General features: G+C 43.1%; 1 protein-coding gene across 7 annotated transcripts in view; it reads right to left on the bottom strand.

Annotated features, from left to right (window-relative positions):
• The window catches only part of LOC109411219 (gastrula zinc finger protein XlCGF26.1), an 81,622-nt gene that overhangs the window by 34,353 nt on the left and 28,904 nt on the right, over window positions 1-18,365 (bottom strand). The window contains exon 1 of one of the 7 annotated variants that reach the window (XM_062860700.1): window positions 10,232-10,380. The exons of 5 other annotated variants lie outside the window; for them this stretch is intronic. The gene's annotated coding sequence lies outside the window, so the exon portion shown is untranslated. Of the gene's footprint in view, window positions 1-9,443; window positions 9,726-10,231; window positions 10,381-18,365 lie in introns of those variants that run through there. One more of the 7 variants, XM_019684720.3, reaches the window with a different exon arrangement.

The raw sequence follows: 18,365 nt of genomic DNA on the forward strand, positions 1-18,365 counted from the left end.
TTTTCCTATTCGATATGCCATGCCGTTAAGTCGCTGATTTCGCGTTTCTTTGCCATTTTTCTTATTAAGCGCATATAATTCACCCAAATCTTATTTTTGGTGGCAGCGATAGCTTTCTTAATCCATGTTAACCTTGGACGACCAGTGGACACCTTCGGGAATAGTTGCCCTTGCTTTTTTTTCGGTCTAAGACTGTTTTACGGTTCTCCTGAGCACTCCTGAAATGTCTCTTTTAACGTTTGCGCGTGGACAAGTCCGGACTACCGCTGCTACCCCTACATGGTGCAAATTTTAAACTTAAGAAATCGGATTTTTTTTTACCCGCAACCTACTGTGATATGAGTTAGAGCTTACGTACATGCAATAAAAACCAAGATATTGTGTGTACAGGTGATATGGGTACCTTATCTGTACGATGGTGCAAACATTATCACGCATACGGTAGTGTATAATGTGAGCAGGAAGTTTGAAATTTGATATTTTTGTTATTACACTGTTGATTATCATTTTCAATTTTTATGTTCAGTCAGAGTGGACCAAGTACAACAGTTCAATATCACATAAAGGGTAGTCAATTAATAAGCTATTTCAGTAACAAATTTTGAAAACGACGTATAATCAATGGTGTAGCAGATTCTTAACTTGAACATTCAATAGCTAACAACTTTTGAATGTATTTTCATATTTAGGTACGTTTTTGAAATATTGTAGTTACACAGTTCATAATAATGTATTCAGAGGACTGGCATTTTTCAAAAATTCGTTCAGACAGAGTGAACCAAGTACACAATTCTTAAATAATCTGTAAAATCAATTTCTTCATGAAACGGGTATTGGTACATTTCAATATGATGCCCAACAGCTACTAAACAAACATATTTTGATTTGGAAAGGATTACGAAGAATAAGGTAATTTCAACTATTTGTCTTAGAGACACATGGTCCACTCTGTCTGCATGCGAAATGCTACAATATGCTTCAACACGATGATCTGTAAAATGTGACCATAAAAATGGAATTTCACGTGCTTTCTTAATCGATATTCATCAGAAAATACGTTAAGGAGTCATACGATTTGGAAACGTATCACATTTTGATGATAAACTATTTCATTTATTGGATTTTAACCAATACACATTTTTTCAACTCTCTTGACAACAAGCATATGGCCCACTTTGACTGCACACTATTATCGATTTTTGCAGTCCAATCAAAGGAAAATTGTGCTGTAACTCTCGTTAATTGTTACATTAAGAAAATTGGGTGAATGTTCCAAGTAGCTTAAGTTGTTCTTAATCAAATGCCCTAAAAATCTAATTTTCGTCAATTCTGTTACTTGGTCAGCTCTGACTTAACGAGGACCATGTATTCATATGGTACAGGCTGTTTTTATAATTCGTAGCTAGAACTCACAATCGAGTCGCCTATTAGACGCTACCACCCATTTTTCGCCCACCAAAATTTCTCAGCTGTCTTGCATCCTATCCAGCTGATTTTTTGAATGCAGATAGTACTTACTATAGACTCATCACATACAAAAAATGAACTTAATTGGTTAGAATTCAGCCTGGAAAACGTGGTGGGCGTAAAGTGGGTGGCAGCGTCTTATAAGAGACCCGACTTTTCAATAAAAAAATATCCAAGATGCTTTTGGCACTATCAACGATGATAATTATATTCTCTAAAACATATCGTGAGAGTTAAGTAACATGTAAAAACATGAAAATACGTTTGAGAAACTGACTTCTTTCTCGGGAAATTCCTGCATTCAGTCAGAAATAGCGTTGATTTAATTATCTCTTCGTCTACGTTTCGTTTCAGATGTTTGAATCTTCTTCGGGGCTCGAAATTTTTCTGACCTCGTGTACATCTCACGGTTGATTGTCGTTTATTTTTTTTTGCTCTGCACAAATCTCATTTACTGCCAGTACTCTTGGGCAGGTGGTACAAAATGGGAGATCTAAACCACTTGTCAACACTGCCACTGCTAACAGCTGTTTGAACATTACTTGGTGGCTAAAAATCTCTATAATAAAGAAACTAAAAAAAATACTTCAATAATGCAGTCACGAAGTAGGGCAATAATGTCAAACTAATTGACTGATTTCGAGGCTAGAAGAAGATCCCAACATCTGGAGCGAAACGTAGGCGATGGGATTAAAAAGTAAACTATTTTTATCAATAGTCGAAATCTCCCTTTACTAGAAATAATGATTAGCATTTGCATTGAGTCCCAAACCGCTCTTATGAGAATTGCCTCCCACCCGTTCGTTACCAAAGCTCAGAGATTTTGGCCAAATCACTGACTCTAAAGCCGTTAGTACACAGGGTCAAATATTTGTCTAAAAAGAAACCAATGTTTAAAAACATCTTGTTCGACTCGATCGAATTTTCATTAATACTAAACTGAGTTGAGTTCTTTCCTTGTCAAATATTTAACCCAGGCCTAAGTCTATATTGACGCATTCCTTCAACGATCGAAAGTTGTCCTGGCCACGTCCTTGCCACAGCTGAGGTATGGAAAAGGAAGATTAGTTGGACACCTAAGATAGGTATGACTGGCAGCTAAGGGCTGAAAGTCTCTATAATATAGCTTAATCAATCAATCAAAGGTCCTACGTCCTCTCAAGCCTAGGTGTCACGGGAATTTGGGTGTTGTTAGTGCAAAGGTTATCAGTAGGTCAGCTCTGGACCTACTCTGGACGTTAAGTGGAAGGGTTAAGTCCAAAGGATACGATTGGTCAACGTTAAGCTTAGATTGACCGTACATGTCAATAGTTGCTCCTCCGTGATTATACTGAACTGGTATGAGTTACACAGAGAACTGAATAAGGGATACTCCACTTATTCTCAAAGTGCAATTTAAGCAGATCATACATTTTGAATTAATACTTGCAACGGCCAAATCCTTAGGGCCCATATAGCCGAGGCGGTAAACGCACGGGTATTCGGCATGACCATGCTGAGGGTGACGGGTTCGATTCCCGGTCGGTCCAGGATCTTTTCGTAAAGGAAATTTCCTTGACTTCCTTGGGCATAGAGTATCTTCGTGCCTGCCACACGATATACGCATGCAAAATGGTCATTGGCAGAGGAAGATCTCAGTTAATAACTGTGGAAGTGCTCATAGAACAAGCTGAGAAGCAGGCTTTGTCCCAATGAGGACGTTACGCCAAGAAGAGAGAGAGAGGCCAAATCCTTACAGTCAGTTGGGAAGGGAAAATCAGGTTAAAGTGTGATGGTTATTGCTACTAGAGATCGAGAACACTCTGCGTCCTCACAACCAGAACTCAAGGGCTATTAGACTATCCCCACCAGTGCGTAGTAAGTCGGTGAGTAGTAGAGGTGTGCAAATCGGTTCTATTTCAGATACCCACCCGTTTTCGCACCGTGCGTTCACATCATCGTTGGTAAAATACTACGTCATCTCCCCACCGGTGGTTGGTAGTTGTAGGGTCTTGTACCATTTGGGCAGGTGTACCTATTTTAAGCACTTTCCGCTATAACCAAGTCAATTTCAAACCGATTGATTTGGAATATTGTATATAGTTAGGTACGTACAGTGTCTAACTCTGTACAAAAATTCAAATCAATCGGTTTGAAATTGACTTAGTTATAGCAGAAAGTGCCCAAAATAGGTACACCAGCCCAAATGGTGCAATACCCTACTTTATATCGTAAACAAAGTACTGAGAAGCAAATAATTGACAACACATTTTTTTGTTCCTCCTATTATCCATATTCGATTCTACGAAAGTTCTAGAATGTGTATAATTAATTCCTCAAGTGTTTCGTTCAAATTTTTAAATCCTTGGAGAAATTTCTAGCGTAATCCATGACGAAATTCTTTGAAGAATCTCTGATGGAATTCCAGGAGGGATCTTTGAAGGAATCCCTGAAGAAACGCCTGGAAGAATCCATGATAGAACTCCTTGAAGGAACTCATTGATGAATCCCTGAAAGAACTTCTGGAGAAATCCCGGAATGCATTTCTGAAGATATCTCTGAAGAAACTTTCGGGGGAGTCCCAGAAAGAATTCCCATAGCAATCCCGGAAGAAATTTCCGGGAAATCCCAGAAGAAATTCCCGGGCGGAAATGCTAGTGGAATTCTGGACGGAATTGCCGTGGCAATCCGGGAAGAAAATCACGGGGCAATCCCGCAAGGGAAAATCCCGGGGGAATCTCGGAAGGGACTCCCGGGGAAAACTCGGAAGAAATTCCCCTAGGCATCTCGGAAGGAATTCCCGGGGAATCTCGGAAGGAATTTCCGAGGAATCTCGGAAGGAATTCCCGGGGAATCTCGAAAGGAATTCCCGGGGAATCTCGGAAGGAATTCCCGGGGAATCTCGGAAGGAATTCCCGGGGAATCTCGGAAGGAATTCCCGGGGAATCTCGGAAGGAATTCCCGGGGAATCTCGGAAGGAATTCCCGGGGAATCTCGGAAGGAATTCCCGGGGAATCTCGGAAGGAATTCCCGGGGAATCTCGGAAGGAATTCCCGGGGAATCTCGGAAGGAATTCCCGGGGAATCTCGGAAGGAATTCCCGGGGAATCTCGGAAGGAATTCCCGGGGAATCTCGGAAGGAATTCCCGGGGAATCTCGGAAGGAATTCCCGGGGAATCTCGGAAGGAATTCCCGGGGAATCTCGGAAGGAATTCCCGGGGAATCTCGGAAGAAGTTCCCGGGGAATCTCGGAAGAAATTCCCGGGGAACCTCGGAAGAAATTCCCGGGGAATCTCGGAAGAAATTCCCGGGGAATCTCGGAAGAAATTCGGGGGAATCTCGGAAGAAATTCCCGGGGAATCTCGGAAGAAATTCCCGGGGAATCTCGGAAGAAATTCCCGGGGAATCTCGGAAGAAATTCCCGGGGAATCTCGGAAGAAATTCCCGGGGAATCTCGGAAGAAATTCCCGGGGAATCTCGGAAGAAATTCCCGGGGAATCTCGGAAGAAATTCCCGGGGAATCTCGGAAGAAATTCCCGGGGAATCTCGGAAGAAATTCCCGGGGAATCTCGGAAGAAATTCCCGGGGAATCTCGGAAGAAATTCCCGGGGAATCTCGGAAGAAATTCCCGGGGAATCTCGGAAGAAATTCCCGGGGAATCTCGGAAGAAATTCCCGGGGAATCTCGGAAGAAATTCCCGGGGAATCTCGGAAGAAATTCCCGGGGAATCTCGGAAGAAATTCCCGGGGAATCTCGGAAGAAATTCCCGGGGAATCTCGGAAGAAATTCCCGGGGAATCTCGGAAGAAATTCCCGGGGAAACTCGGAAGAAGTTCCCGGGGAATCTCGGAAGAAATTCCCGGGGAATCTCGGAAGAAATTCCCGGGGAATCTCGGAAGAAATTCATGGGGAATCTCGGAAGAAATTCCCGGGGAATCTCGGAAGAAATTCCCGGGGAATCTCGGAAGAAATTCCCGGGGGATCTCGGAAGAAATTCCCGGGGAATCTCGGAAGAAATTCCCGGGGAATCTCGGAAGAAATTCCCGGGGAATCTCGGAAGAAATTCCCGGGGAATCTCGGAAGAAATTCCCGGGGAATCTCGGAAGAAATTCCCGGGGAATCTCGGAAGAAATTCCCGGGGAATCTCGGAAGAAATTCCCGGGGAATCTCGGAAGAAATTCTCGGGGAATCTCGGAAGAAATTCCCGGGGAATCTCGGAAGAAATTCCCGGGGAATCTCGGAAGAAATTCCCGGGGAATCTCGGAAGAAATTCCCGGGGAATCTCGGAAAAAATTCCCGGGGAATCTCGGAAGAAATTCCCGGGGAATCTCGGAAGAAATTCCCGGAGAATCTCGGAAGGAATTCCCGGGGAATCTCGGAAGGAATTCCCGGGGAATCTCGGAAGGAATTCCCGGGGAATCTCGGAAGGAATTCCCGGGGAATCTCGGAAGGAATTCCCGGGGAATCTCGGAAGGAATTCCCGGGGAATCTCGGAAGGAATTCCCGGGGAATCTCGGAAGGAATTCCCGGGGAATCTCGGAAGGAATTCCCGGGGAATCTCGGAAGGAATTCCCGGGGAATCTCGGAAGGAATTCCCGGGGAATCTCGGAAGGAATTCCCGGGGAATCTCGGAAGGAATTCCCGGGGAATCTCGGAAGGAATTCCCGGGGAATCTCGGAAGGAATTCCCGGGGAATCTCGGAAGGAATTCCCGGGGAATCTCGGAAGGAATTCCCGGGGAATCTCGGAAGGAATTCCCGGGGAATCTCGGAAGGAATTCCCGGGGAATCTCGGAAGGAATTCCCGGGGAATCTCGGAAGGAATTCCCGGGGAATCTCGGAAGGAATTCCCGGGGAATCTCGGAAGGAATTCCCGGGGAATCTCGGAAGGAATTCCCGGGGAATCTCGGAAGGAATTCCCGGGGAATCTCGGAAGGAATTCCCGGGGAATCTTGGAAGGAATTCCCGGGGAATCTCGGAAGAAATTCCCGGGGAATCTCGGAAGGAATTCCCGGGGAATCTCGGAAGGAATTCCCGGGGAATCTCGGAAGAAATTCCCGGGGAATCTCGGAAGGAATTCCCGGGGAATCTCGGAAGGAATTCCCGGGGAATCTCGGAAGGAATTCCCGGGGAATCTCGGAAGGAATTCCCGGGGAATCTCGGAAGGAATTCCCGGGGAATCTCGGAAGGAATTCCCGGGGAATCTCGGAAGGAATTCCCGGGGAATCTCGGAAGGAATTCCCGGGGAATCTCGGAAGGAATTCCCGGGGAATCTCGGAAGGAATTCCCGGGGAATCTCGGAAGGAATTCCCGGGGAATCTCGGAAGGAATTCCCGGGGAATCTCGGTAGGAATTCCCGAGGAATCTCGGAAGAAATTCCCAGGGAATCTCGGACGGAATTCCCGGGGAATCACATATGAGTTGCATTATGAACATCATACAACTATTTTTCATTATGCAACTTTTTTCAGTTGTATAATGAATCAGTTCAAAAATATGAGCATTATGATACTGAAATGAGTTATATAAAATATAAATTATGATACTGAATTACATAAAAGTTATTATTCTTTTTGGAGTTTATCACCCCAATATCTAAACTAATTAAAACACGTTTAAACTGTCCAGAACAAACTTCCAAAGTCCAATGATAACATTTTAAAAGTTTCCTTAAAACCTAGAACTTACAGGAGGTGGCCAAAATGTTAGGGATGGGCAAAACAGATCAACATGCTGTAACATGCCTTCATAGAGTGCATCAAAAAATCTCAAATTTATATATTTATATATGTGCATTATTGGTACAAATTTGAGCTCGATGGGTTAATCTTTCGCGCAGTTTGAAGCGTTCTAGTAAAACACTATTTTTTAGGCAACTGATTTTTGAACTGTCATATCTCAGAAACCATTGAACCGAATTGAATAAAATTTTGAACGTTTATCAACGATATAATTATACTTGATACAACTTATAAAATATATTTATGCAATTCAGTAACATAATTTATATTTTATGTAACTAATTTCGGTATCATAATGGCCAATTTTTTCGAACTGGTTCATTATGCAACTGAAATGAGTTGCATAATGAAAACTAGTTGTATAATGCTCATAATGCAACTCATTTGAGTTGCATTATGAACATTATGCAACTCAAATGGGTAGCATTATGAAAAAAATCATTGCATAAAATTTTGTATGGGACTCGTTGCAAAACTCGATTTTTCAGCACTCTTCGTATTTATTCAACTCGGCAAGCCTCGTTGAATAAATGTACGACTCGTGCTGAAAAAATCAACTTTTTGCAACTCGTTACATAAATAACTATTATTCACGACGAATAACGTTATACAGGTTTGACATTTTCACCAATATGGAGGAAAATGATTAATATTTACGATATCACACAAAAATTACTAAATTTGTTTTTCTGTTAATCGAAATAGTCTAGAATAGAATAGAAGTACGAAATCTTTAGATATCAAAACTAAAATTTAATGACATTGATGTAAAAAATACACTTTTTCGAGAAAACCCAAAAAAAAAGTGAGAGAAAAAAAAAGTTGCCTATCCCAAACATCCCATTCCCTGTATGTTACATACACACTATGAAAACATGAACTTTACATGAGCCGTAATTTTCATTACTCTGACGTAATCATCAGAACAACACAAATTTACAAGCATAACGCTAAAAACCACATCTTTATGTGAGATTAAGTTATTCTTCTTCTTTGTGACTCAACGTTTGCATTGGAACTTGGTTCTTAGAGCACTTCCACAGTTATTAATTGAAGGGCTTTCTTTGCTCCTCACCTGTTATCGTAATCTGGGTCAAATTGATCACTTTAAATCAACTTTTGCATATAATATTTTAAACAGTTCAAATATTGGCAAATTAATTTCTGCAAAACCAGTACCGGGTGGATCTTAATGAAACTAAGAGACAGAATTTTGTTCAACAAATTTAAAATTGAAGTTTAATAACTTCAAAAATCAAAAAAATTCAAAATACAACTTTAGAGTGAAATAGATTAGCATACAATTGAATATCGGTAAGTATAGAAAATTGCCTTCTCCACTAAATATTGATCTTCCGATCACGAATAACGTATCAAAACACTTACTAATAATAAATTTGGATGTAAAATAGCACATTTAAATCTTGAAATTGTTCATTAAATGCCTGAAGGTAAGCAATTTTCGTTAAAATTAACGAGCTCAACCACATAAAATCACTTTTTTAACTAAAACTTTTAAAACAGATTCATAATAAGAATAGCATCACATAACAATCAAAATTCCACAGAAATAAGAATACTGCTAGTAGCAATCGATTGCTTAGTACCAATGATTCCGGTAAAGTAAGAAACACATTGAAAACTCCTTAGAAATGTAATACAAGTCTAGCTTTTGCTAATATGGAATGACAGTTCAAGCCGCAAATGATCAATTTCACCCCGCTGATCAATTTGACCCCGCTTTACGGTACATTTTTAGTTTAATGTTCTACACGTTTATGCCCACTTCTTCGTTATTTGTTATTTCAAAGGTATTTCACACTGTCTAATCTCATGTATGCAAAAAGCGGAACCACATTTGTAATTCTAGACAAGAACTAAGATTCACTAAACTAGTAGGCAACTGTGCATCTCACTGTTCCACAAATGACATATTATTCCATATAGGGTTAGAGCAGAAGTCAGAAGCCATTGCAGGATTGTCTATTGTTAAGTCCCATTAACAACAAACAACAATTAAACACAGATCGTAACTCAAAAATAGTCAAAATTGTCACTTGCACAAAATGTACACAATAAAGGCTATATAATATGATCAAGAATAATACTATTCCAGGTTAATATGAACATACTTTACATTAAAACAATCCATATGATATGATTTCTATAAAGAAACTGTAGGATATCCAAGACCACTTATCACCCTGCTAAATTCAGATACATTCAAACAATTTTGAATTTCACTCAACCGATTATTTACCACAAAAAAGTTATCCTCCACTCTGGATCGCACACTTCACGCTTCGAAGCAGCAGGTAGTTCCAACTATTCCAGCCCCAACGGCAGCCACTAGCACTCTAATCGGGATAATCGCACTTCACTTAAAAATTAATGTCAAGATAATCAAGAACATTAACACCTCCAAACGTTTTAATTGAAAAACTTTTCCTTTGAGAGCAATTCAACTGGCTCCACACTCCTCGACACAGCAGATAAAAGTCCCGGCCAGCAGCGACCAAGAAACGCGTAAGATGCTGGCAAATTGAATAATAAGACTGAGAATTCATCAAATTTTTAAAATCTCCAAACCTTCGGAAAGTGAAAAAGTAAGACGCTGTACATAACAAAAGGCGCTCCAGTATATATCACCATCATCGGCGTCTTCTTATTTACCCAAGGCGCACACCAAAAAATCTCCCGGTTTTCTTACCCCGCACGGCGACCATTTTCCGTTCTTTTTTTCCTTGTATTTATTTTTCGTCATTTGGTCGGGTCGAAGTGGGCGGCGGCGTGGGATGGGGCGGCGAAATCTTTTCCTTATTCGCCCTCCACCGCGCACGCCATCAAAGCAACCCTGCAGGACCAACAGAAGAGACACAGAAAGACAAATGTATCAGAAATCATACCCCGAAATGGCCAAGTTTGTGTACCCGAGATGCGTTAAAAGGCGTAATAAAAATATATACATGCACCGCATTCCACCTTCACCCCCATTTCGGAGGGTTTTTTCCTTTTTCCGACCAACCCACACTCCGCTGAGCCACTCACCACTAAACAACAAAAATTTTACCAACACACAGACGCAATTTTAACACCCGCCGCCGCCATCGCCAACTGCGACCGAACAACCGACTGATGCGAGGAGCGAGCGATTCTGCTGCTTGCTGGGCTGAGGCTGAAGAAGACGCGCCACTTCCACTCTTTATCATCGCGCTGCTGGCTGGCATGGCATGGCGCTTAGTACTGAGTTGCTCTTCTTTTTCGTTCAGACGACAAACCGACTACTCTTCTCCGGCGAAGGCGAACCCTTCTTTATCTCGGCCGGGAAAAACAAAAACCCCTCGTGGAAAATGTGCAACCAAGGAGGCTGATGAGGGTTTTTTTCCTCTCTTATCCTCCGTGTCTTCCGTTATTAAACAACTGACGGCGACTTTTTAAAAACCTGTAATACTCGCTTGAACCGATGATGCGATGGTGGTGTATCCTAATACTGTGTGGCAGCCACAGTAGTGCCGTGTAGGTATTACATTTCGCGCCAATTTTTTTAAGGTATAGGAAGCAATCAGTGAAGTACTAGATTGAAAGTAGTGAGCTGGATTTTTGTATGGTGAGATGATCAATTCTCCATTTCTGCAATGAAATGGTGCAAACAGCGTGGGTTATATGATTTCTTGCCTAATTTGATGCTGTTTGAGCAAAAGTTTGGGTAACTGTGTTGTTGTATTATTTATTTCTTGCAACTTCAACATCACAGTTACCCAAACTTTTGCTCAGACAGCATCAAATTAGGCAAGAAATCATATAACCCACGCTGTTTGCACCATTTCATTGCAGAAATTGAGAATTGATCATCTCACCATACAAAAATCCAGCTCATTACTTTCAATCTAGTACTTCACTGATTGCTTCCTATTGATAAGCGATTGTGGGGGATGTTGTCATTAAAGGAATAAGCAGTGAGCAGAGGATTGATTCCAAAGATGTAACAAATTTCAAAAGTTTATTGCAGTATTTACTGTAAACTTTTACTTGTAAGTATAGTTGTTTCTTTTATAACGGCGTGCCACCCACTATTTCTCGGCTGAATTTCTTCCGATTGAGCTGATTTTAGAGTGCGCCTTAGGGGAGCGTCCATAAATTACGTCACGCTTTAAGGGGGGAGGGGGGGGTTCAGCAAAGTGTGACGACTCATACAAATATTTCAGACGTCCCATACAAAAAGTGTGACATAGGGGGGAGGGGGGTTGAAAATGATCAATTTTTGCGTGACGTAATTTATGGACGTTTCCTAGCGTGGGTTACTTTGGAGTCGGAGGGGTCATATATGACCCCAACTTAGAAACGGATGTATAAATTCACCCATTCGATAAACCAGAATACTGTCTTCGGCAAATTTGTTGCAAATTGAGTCCTCTATTAGGGAAAATAGGAATATTTGTATATGGGACTTCATTGATAACCTAGAACATCCTGAATACAATGAAATGTGGAAAAACAAAATAATTGACATACCAGTTGTTATAAAAGCTGAACTTTGATGTGGGTTACGTTTATATAAATAAAAAGAAAATCGGGTTAAGTACGGTTCCTTTGAATTCCACTAAGAATTTGCATCCTTTGACAGATACGTATTTCGACCTCAACTGTAAGGTCGTCTTCAGTGTCTTGTACTTGACTCGACTAAGTACGTTTATATGTATTCATTAAGCCTTCGTCAAGAATTTTAAAAGATGTTTTATATTCTGGGATGATCTAGGTGTTCAAAACTGTCCTATAGTTAAGTCCTTCAAATCTACAAGAACAATGTTATGTATTTATGTAACCTACTGGGGTCCGTGAAGCTCTTGACATCTACAATGTCATTCATGGATACTATAGGGATATTCCAGGTCAGCCAAACTACCCTGGAGTTCTGAACTTCAGGTCCACACTCGTAACAGTTGCCATACATGTTATACTGAGTAACGTTTCATATTCAAACGCAGTTACTGGAGCAATCTGAAGTCTACTAGCTTATTATAAACCTTTGGGACATTCAGGGTCGTCCAAACTGTTCTATAATAAAGTCCTTCAAATCTACAAGGATAACTTTATGTGTTTTCACCAAAAAATAATAGTATTGCATAATCTGCCGGGATCCGCGAAGCTCTTGAAATCTCAAATGTAATTTATAGACACTACAGGTATATTCCAGGTCAGCCAAACTACCTTAGAGTTCAGGACTTCAGGTCTACACTCGTAACAACAGCCATATCTGCTATACTGAGTAACATTGCATATTTATCCGTAGTTACTGGACCAATCTGAAGCCTACCTTTTTAATATGAACCTTTGGGACATTCAGGTTTGTCCAAACTGTTCTATAATGAAGTCCTGCAAATCTGCAAGAAAAAAAAATATGTGTTTTCACCATAAACAATAGCATAACATAATCTGCTGAGATCCGTGAAGCGCTTGAAATCTCAAATGTCATTTAGAGACACTTGTTTCAGGCCAGCCAAACTATCTTTGAGTTTAGAACTTCAGGTCTACACTCGTAACATCAGCTATATCTGACATACTCAGTGGTCGGCTGTTCGAGTCCGTATGAAGTTGATCATCAATATTAACTTCTTTTCTCGATCAGCCTAGATAGCTGTGTAGTGTCGGTAGCGATTGTCTCAATTGGCTAAGAATAACACTACGGACCGCCTGTTCCGGTGGTAAGAATCCACCAACAGGTGACCCCTAATTCATGGTGTGATGCGGCTTTATGCTTACCGTGCCTAGGAATGAATGGCTAGGGGGGTCTAATAAAAACCTAACCGCTAACGGAGCCTGTGGAGTACCAGGGCGCCCTCCACAGTATGTAGCCCTTACTGCGCTAACCGGAGCAATGGTGCAGTGGACCTTGTGTTTCTCCGAGACAATCAGCTGCCCTTCTTTAGTCTCACTTGAGGCTAAATAAGGGCGGGATTATGAAGATGTTGTTAATTAGTTTAAATTTTCACCTATATGGTTTCGCATTATGCGATTTACACAGTGTATTTTGTGTATCCTCGCCTTTGGCGTTTTCCAATCGATACCGATTTGGTTTTATTGTTGCTGTTCTTTGTTGTGCTGCTGTTGCGAAGAGTTTAATCTTACCTAGTTTGGGTAGTGGCTACGGTTAGGATAGCTCAGATCAATCTTCAGCATAAAAGAACAGCAACGATCAATCTTTGCAGACTTATGCAAAATGGTACAGCCCAAGTGGCCTTGGTACAAGAACCTTACTTTCGTAAGGGAAATTTCTATCTAGGAAACCTTGTGAACCCGGTGTTTGCCACTTTCAGTAAACATGAAATGGCAAACTCGCGTGTCATGCCTCGAGCCTGTGTGCTTGTCAACAACGCAATAGTTGCTACACTCATCTCTGAACTAACCACCAGAGATGTATGTGCTATCACAATTGATGTATCTGTTGGAAACCTCAACAGGAAATACGTCTATTGTTCTGTGTATTTACCACATGATGAACCATCCCCTACGGATGCTTTCAAACAAGTCATCGCATACTGCACTTCAAAAGGCCTTCCGCTAATTGTTGGCAGTGATGCTAATGCTCACCATATCATCTGGGGCAGCTCAGACATTAACTTGAGAGGCTCCAGTTTGATGGAGTACTTAAGTAGTACAGATCTTGCATTACTTAACATAGGCAACCGCCCAACCTTCATGGTATCTGCTAGAGAGGAAGTGTTAGATATAACGCTTTGCTCTAGCAGAATTAGTCACGAGCTGACCAATTGGCATGTGTCAGATGAAGAATCTTTATCTGACCATCGCTATATCTTTTTTGAACATTTAAATGTTACTTCGCAAACATTGCGTTTCAGGAATCCTCGGTCAACAAACTGGGATCTCTATACTGATTTGGTTGCAGCCAAATTTCATGGATATTCACCATCCATTGACACTCCAAGTGATTTAGATGATGCCGTTAAACGATCGAGGAGGTGAAGTTGACTACCGACCACTCGATCAAGGTTGTGGAGGCGTGGATGCGGTCCAGAAAACTGGAGCTGGCTCACCACAAGACAGAGGTGACGGTTGTGAACAACATGCAGTCGGCGCAGCAGACGGAGATCAGTGTAGGAGAGTGCACTATCCTGTCGAAGCGCTCTGTCAAGCACTTGGGCGTGATGATCGACGACAAGCTTACCTTCGGTAGCCACGTCGATTATGCCTGTAAAAGAGCCTCCACAGCTATTGCGGCACTGTCCCGGATGATGTCCAATAGCTCAGCGGTGTACGCCAGTAAGCGCAAGCTTCTGGCTAGTGTTGCTACGTCCATACTTAGGTATGGCGGCCCGGCGTGGGGTACCGCGCTAAGTACTGAATGCTACCGACGGAAGCTGGAAAGTACTTACAGGCTTATGTGTCTGAGGGTTGCAAGCGCGTACCGTACCGTGTCACACGACGCTCTCTGTGTCATTACTGGTATGGTGCCCATCAGCATTCTTATCAGTGAGGATATGGAGTGCTTCGAAATGCGCGGCACAAGAGGCATACGCAAGACTGTCAGGATGGCCTCTATGGTCAAATGGCAGCGCGCGTGGGACAGTTCCACCAAAGGAAGGTGGACCCATAGGTTGATACCGAGGGTAGATAGTTGGATTAATAGGCGCCATGGGGAAGTTTCATTCCACCTGACACAGGTCCTTACAGGTCATGGTTGCTTCCGACAGTATCTACACCGTTTCGGGCATGCGGATTCTCCCGAATGCCCAGTGTGCAATGGTTTAGAGGAAACGGCGGAACACGTTTTGTTCGTGTGCCCGCGTTTTCGCACAATGCGTGACCGCATGCTTGCCACATGCGGGGAGGACACAACTCCGGACAACTTGGTCCAGAGAATGTGTAGGGATGAGATTAGCTGGAATGCCGTTTCAACGGCTATCACCCATATCGTCTGGGAGCTACAAAGGAGGTGGCGCGTGGACTCGGAGAATGGCTAGTCCAGATGCAGTACAAGAGGTGGTCCAGGGGTTCGAAGTCGGCTTCGTAGGTCATACCGGTGCCCTGCGGTCGAGATCGACCCTTACAGCGATTAAGTGGCCGCGGAGAGGAAGTCCCGGTAGCGGTGCTGTCGTGGCGTCGGTCTACTGGGTTGGATCTGAGCCCGCGGTTGGAAAGGGGTCCCCGGCAAGGGTCGGGGTAGGTGAGACCCTGCTGTCTGCAACCTACGGATGCAGCTGATAAGGCCTGAAGGGTAGTGATACCCTTGCCTTCAGCAGGTCAGATCGGGTTGCATGTGGGCATCAGTTCTTGATGTCCGCTCAGCAGTAGGGCGCGGGCGGGGTTGACCCTGCCCGCCTTCCGTGGACAAAGGGAGTGGCGAGGACCACTCGGGAAACTGGCTAAGCGCCAGCATGCTATCGTGATGGACTCTCCAGTGCGAGTCATCGATGTTCGTTGCTGCTAGGCTACGGCAGCTAACCTTGAGGGTGCGATATGCACTAGCCCCTCTCTGAAGCAATACCTTCTTGGTGGTTCCGGAGAGACGTAGGGTTTGGCGACCATAGGAATGTGTTTTAGTGGGTCGAGGAGAGAGTAGTCCTGGCTTCTACCGGCATTGTAGAAGACGGCCTCATCCCCACACTACCCTAACCTTCCTGTTAGGGTGTCTGATGAGCAGATTTATCCCCCTATGGTTTAGAAGGAAAAAAAAAAAAAAAAAAGATGATGCCGTTGATACTACAACGACCTTCATCATGGAAGCTTTTGAAGAAGCATGCCCTCTACGGTCTGTGAAGATCACAAGAGGAACCCCTTGGTGGAACTCTGATCTGGCGAAACTCAGGAAACAATGTAGAAAGAGTTGGAACAGACGACGTTCGGCTGGTTCGGAGGCTTTCAGGTCGGCTCGCAAGGCCTACAGGAAAGCTCTCCGGTCTGCTGAACGATCCGGCTGGAAAAACCTTTGTACAAATGTTTCCAGCTTGAGTGAAGTCAGTCGGTTAAACAAAATCCTTGCGAAATCTAAGGATTTCCGGGTGAACGAACTTCGTTTGCCAAATGGCGATCTGACTTCCTCTGATGAGGAAGTTCTGGAATGCTTATTCAGCACACACTTCCCTGGATGTGTGGATATTACATCTTCGGATGATCCTGATGTCTTTTCTTGTAGTTATGATTCTTTAGCTTCGGCTCGGAGTATTGTAACTATAGAATCGATTGAGTGGGCTCTTAATAGCTTTGCTCCTTTCAAATCTCCTGGGGCAGATGGGATTTATCCTATTTTGCTTCAGAAGGGATTTGATTATTTCAAACATGTTTTGAAAAAACTACTTGTTTGCAGTTTTGCTACAGGGTATATTCCCAAATCCTGGAGGGATATTACTGTAAAGTTTATTCCGAAAGTGGGTCGTGCGTCGTATGAAGAAGCAAAGAGTTTCAGACCTATCAGTTTGACCTCTTTTCTTCTGAAATGCTTAGAACGCATTGTGGATCATCATATCCGTGATGTTCATCTGGCCAACGTGCCTCTTCATGTGAACCAACATGCCTACCAATCTGGTAAGTCCACTGTGACTCTTTTACACAAGGTTGTTTACGATATCGAGAAAGCATTCGCTCAAAAGCAATCTTGTTTGGGTGTTTTCTTAGATATCGAGGGTGCCTTTGACAACGTGCCTTTCGATGCCATATTGGAAGCCGCACGGAGTCATGGTATATCTCCAATGATTTCCAATTGGATTCACCAAATGCTCAAAAACCGATATCTCTTCTCGACATTGCGTCTAGCAGGGATTAGGAAATTGAGTGTTTGTGGATGCCCCCAAGGGGGAGTCTTATCACCACTTTTATGGAATCTCGTAGCAGATACGCTATTGAGGCAACTCAATAATAGCGGTTTTCCTACTTATGGTTTTGCCGACGACTACCTAACATTGTTAGTCGGTATGTGCATCAGCACCCTTTTCGACCTGATGCAAAACGCCCTTCAGGTAGTTGAGGGTTGGTGTCGCCAATATGGCCTTTCGGTTAATCCGAGTAAAACATCTATTGTTCTTTTCACGGAAAGGCGAAACCGTAATGGCGTTCGACCTTTGCGTCTCTTTGATTCTGAAATCGATGTGACTGAACAGGTAAAGTACGTTGGAGTCATTCTTGATTCCAAGCTCTCCTGGACACCTCACATTGAGTTCAGAATCAAGAAAGCTTGTATGGCCTTCGGGCAATGCCGGCGTACTTTTGGTACAACTTGGGGTCTAAAACCCAAGTATATCAAATGGATTTACACAACTGTGGTTCGGCCAATATTGGCTTATGGATGTCTTGTGTGGTGGCAAAAGGGTGAAGTGAGAACGGTCCAATCAAAATTAGGCCATCTCCAAAGGATGTGCTTAATGGCGATGTCTGGGGCGTTCTCTTCAACTCCTACGGCAGCGCTAGAAGTTCTCTTTGACGTTGCCCCACTACACATTCATCTCAAACAAGAAGCCCTTTCTTGCACTTACCGGTTACGGGTACTCGGTCTACTAGAGGAAACTCCTGTGAACCGCAGTTCAACACACACCTCGTTGTTTCCACTTTTGGTGAATTGGGACAAAATTGTCCTTGCTCCAAGTGATCTTACAATTGCTTGTAATTTTCCATATAGGACATTTTCCACGAAATTCCCTTCCCGGGAAGAGTGGACATCTGGTTATCTGGAAAGAAGTATTTCAGACGGCATCGTATGTTACACTGATGGCTCCCTTCTCGAAGGTCGAGCAGGTGCTGGTGTTTATTCTCGTGAGCTAAGGCTGTATCAGTCTTATTCACTTGGTAGACACTGTACCGTTTTTCAGGCCGAAATCTTTGCTCTTATGTGCGGAGTGCAATCAGCACTTCAGCAGCACGTAATGGGCAATGTAATATACTTCTGTTCAGATAGCCAGGCTGCTATTAAAGCACTTGCTTCGGCCAACTCCAGGTCGAAGATAGTTATCGCTTGTCGAACTCAAATCGAGGAGCTGAATTCAGCAAACGCTGTTCACCTTCTATGGGTACCTGGTCATTCTTCCATCGCTGGAAATGAATTGGCTGATGAGTTAGCTCGCTCTGGAGCATCACATGACTTCATTGGCCCTGAGCCAGCTATTCCGATATTGAAGTGTTGGATTAAGCTTCAGATTGACACCTGGGCTGCCACTCAGCACAAACAATACTGGAA

This window comes from Aedes albopictus, chromosome 3 (assembly GCF_035046485.1).
Source record: "Aedes albopictus strain Foshan chromosome 3, AalbF5, whole genome shotgun sequence".
Lineage (NCBI taxonomy): Eukaryota > Metazoa > Arthropoda > Insecta > Diptera > Culicidae > Aedes > Aedes albopictus.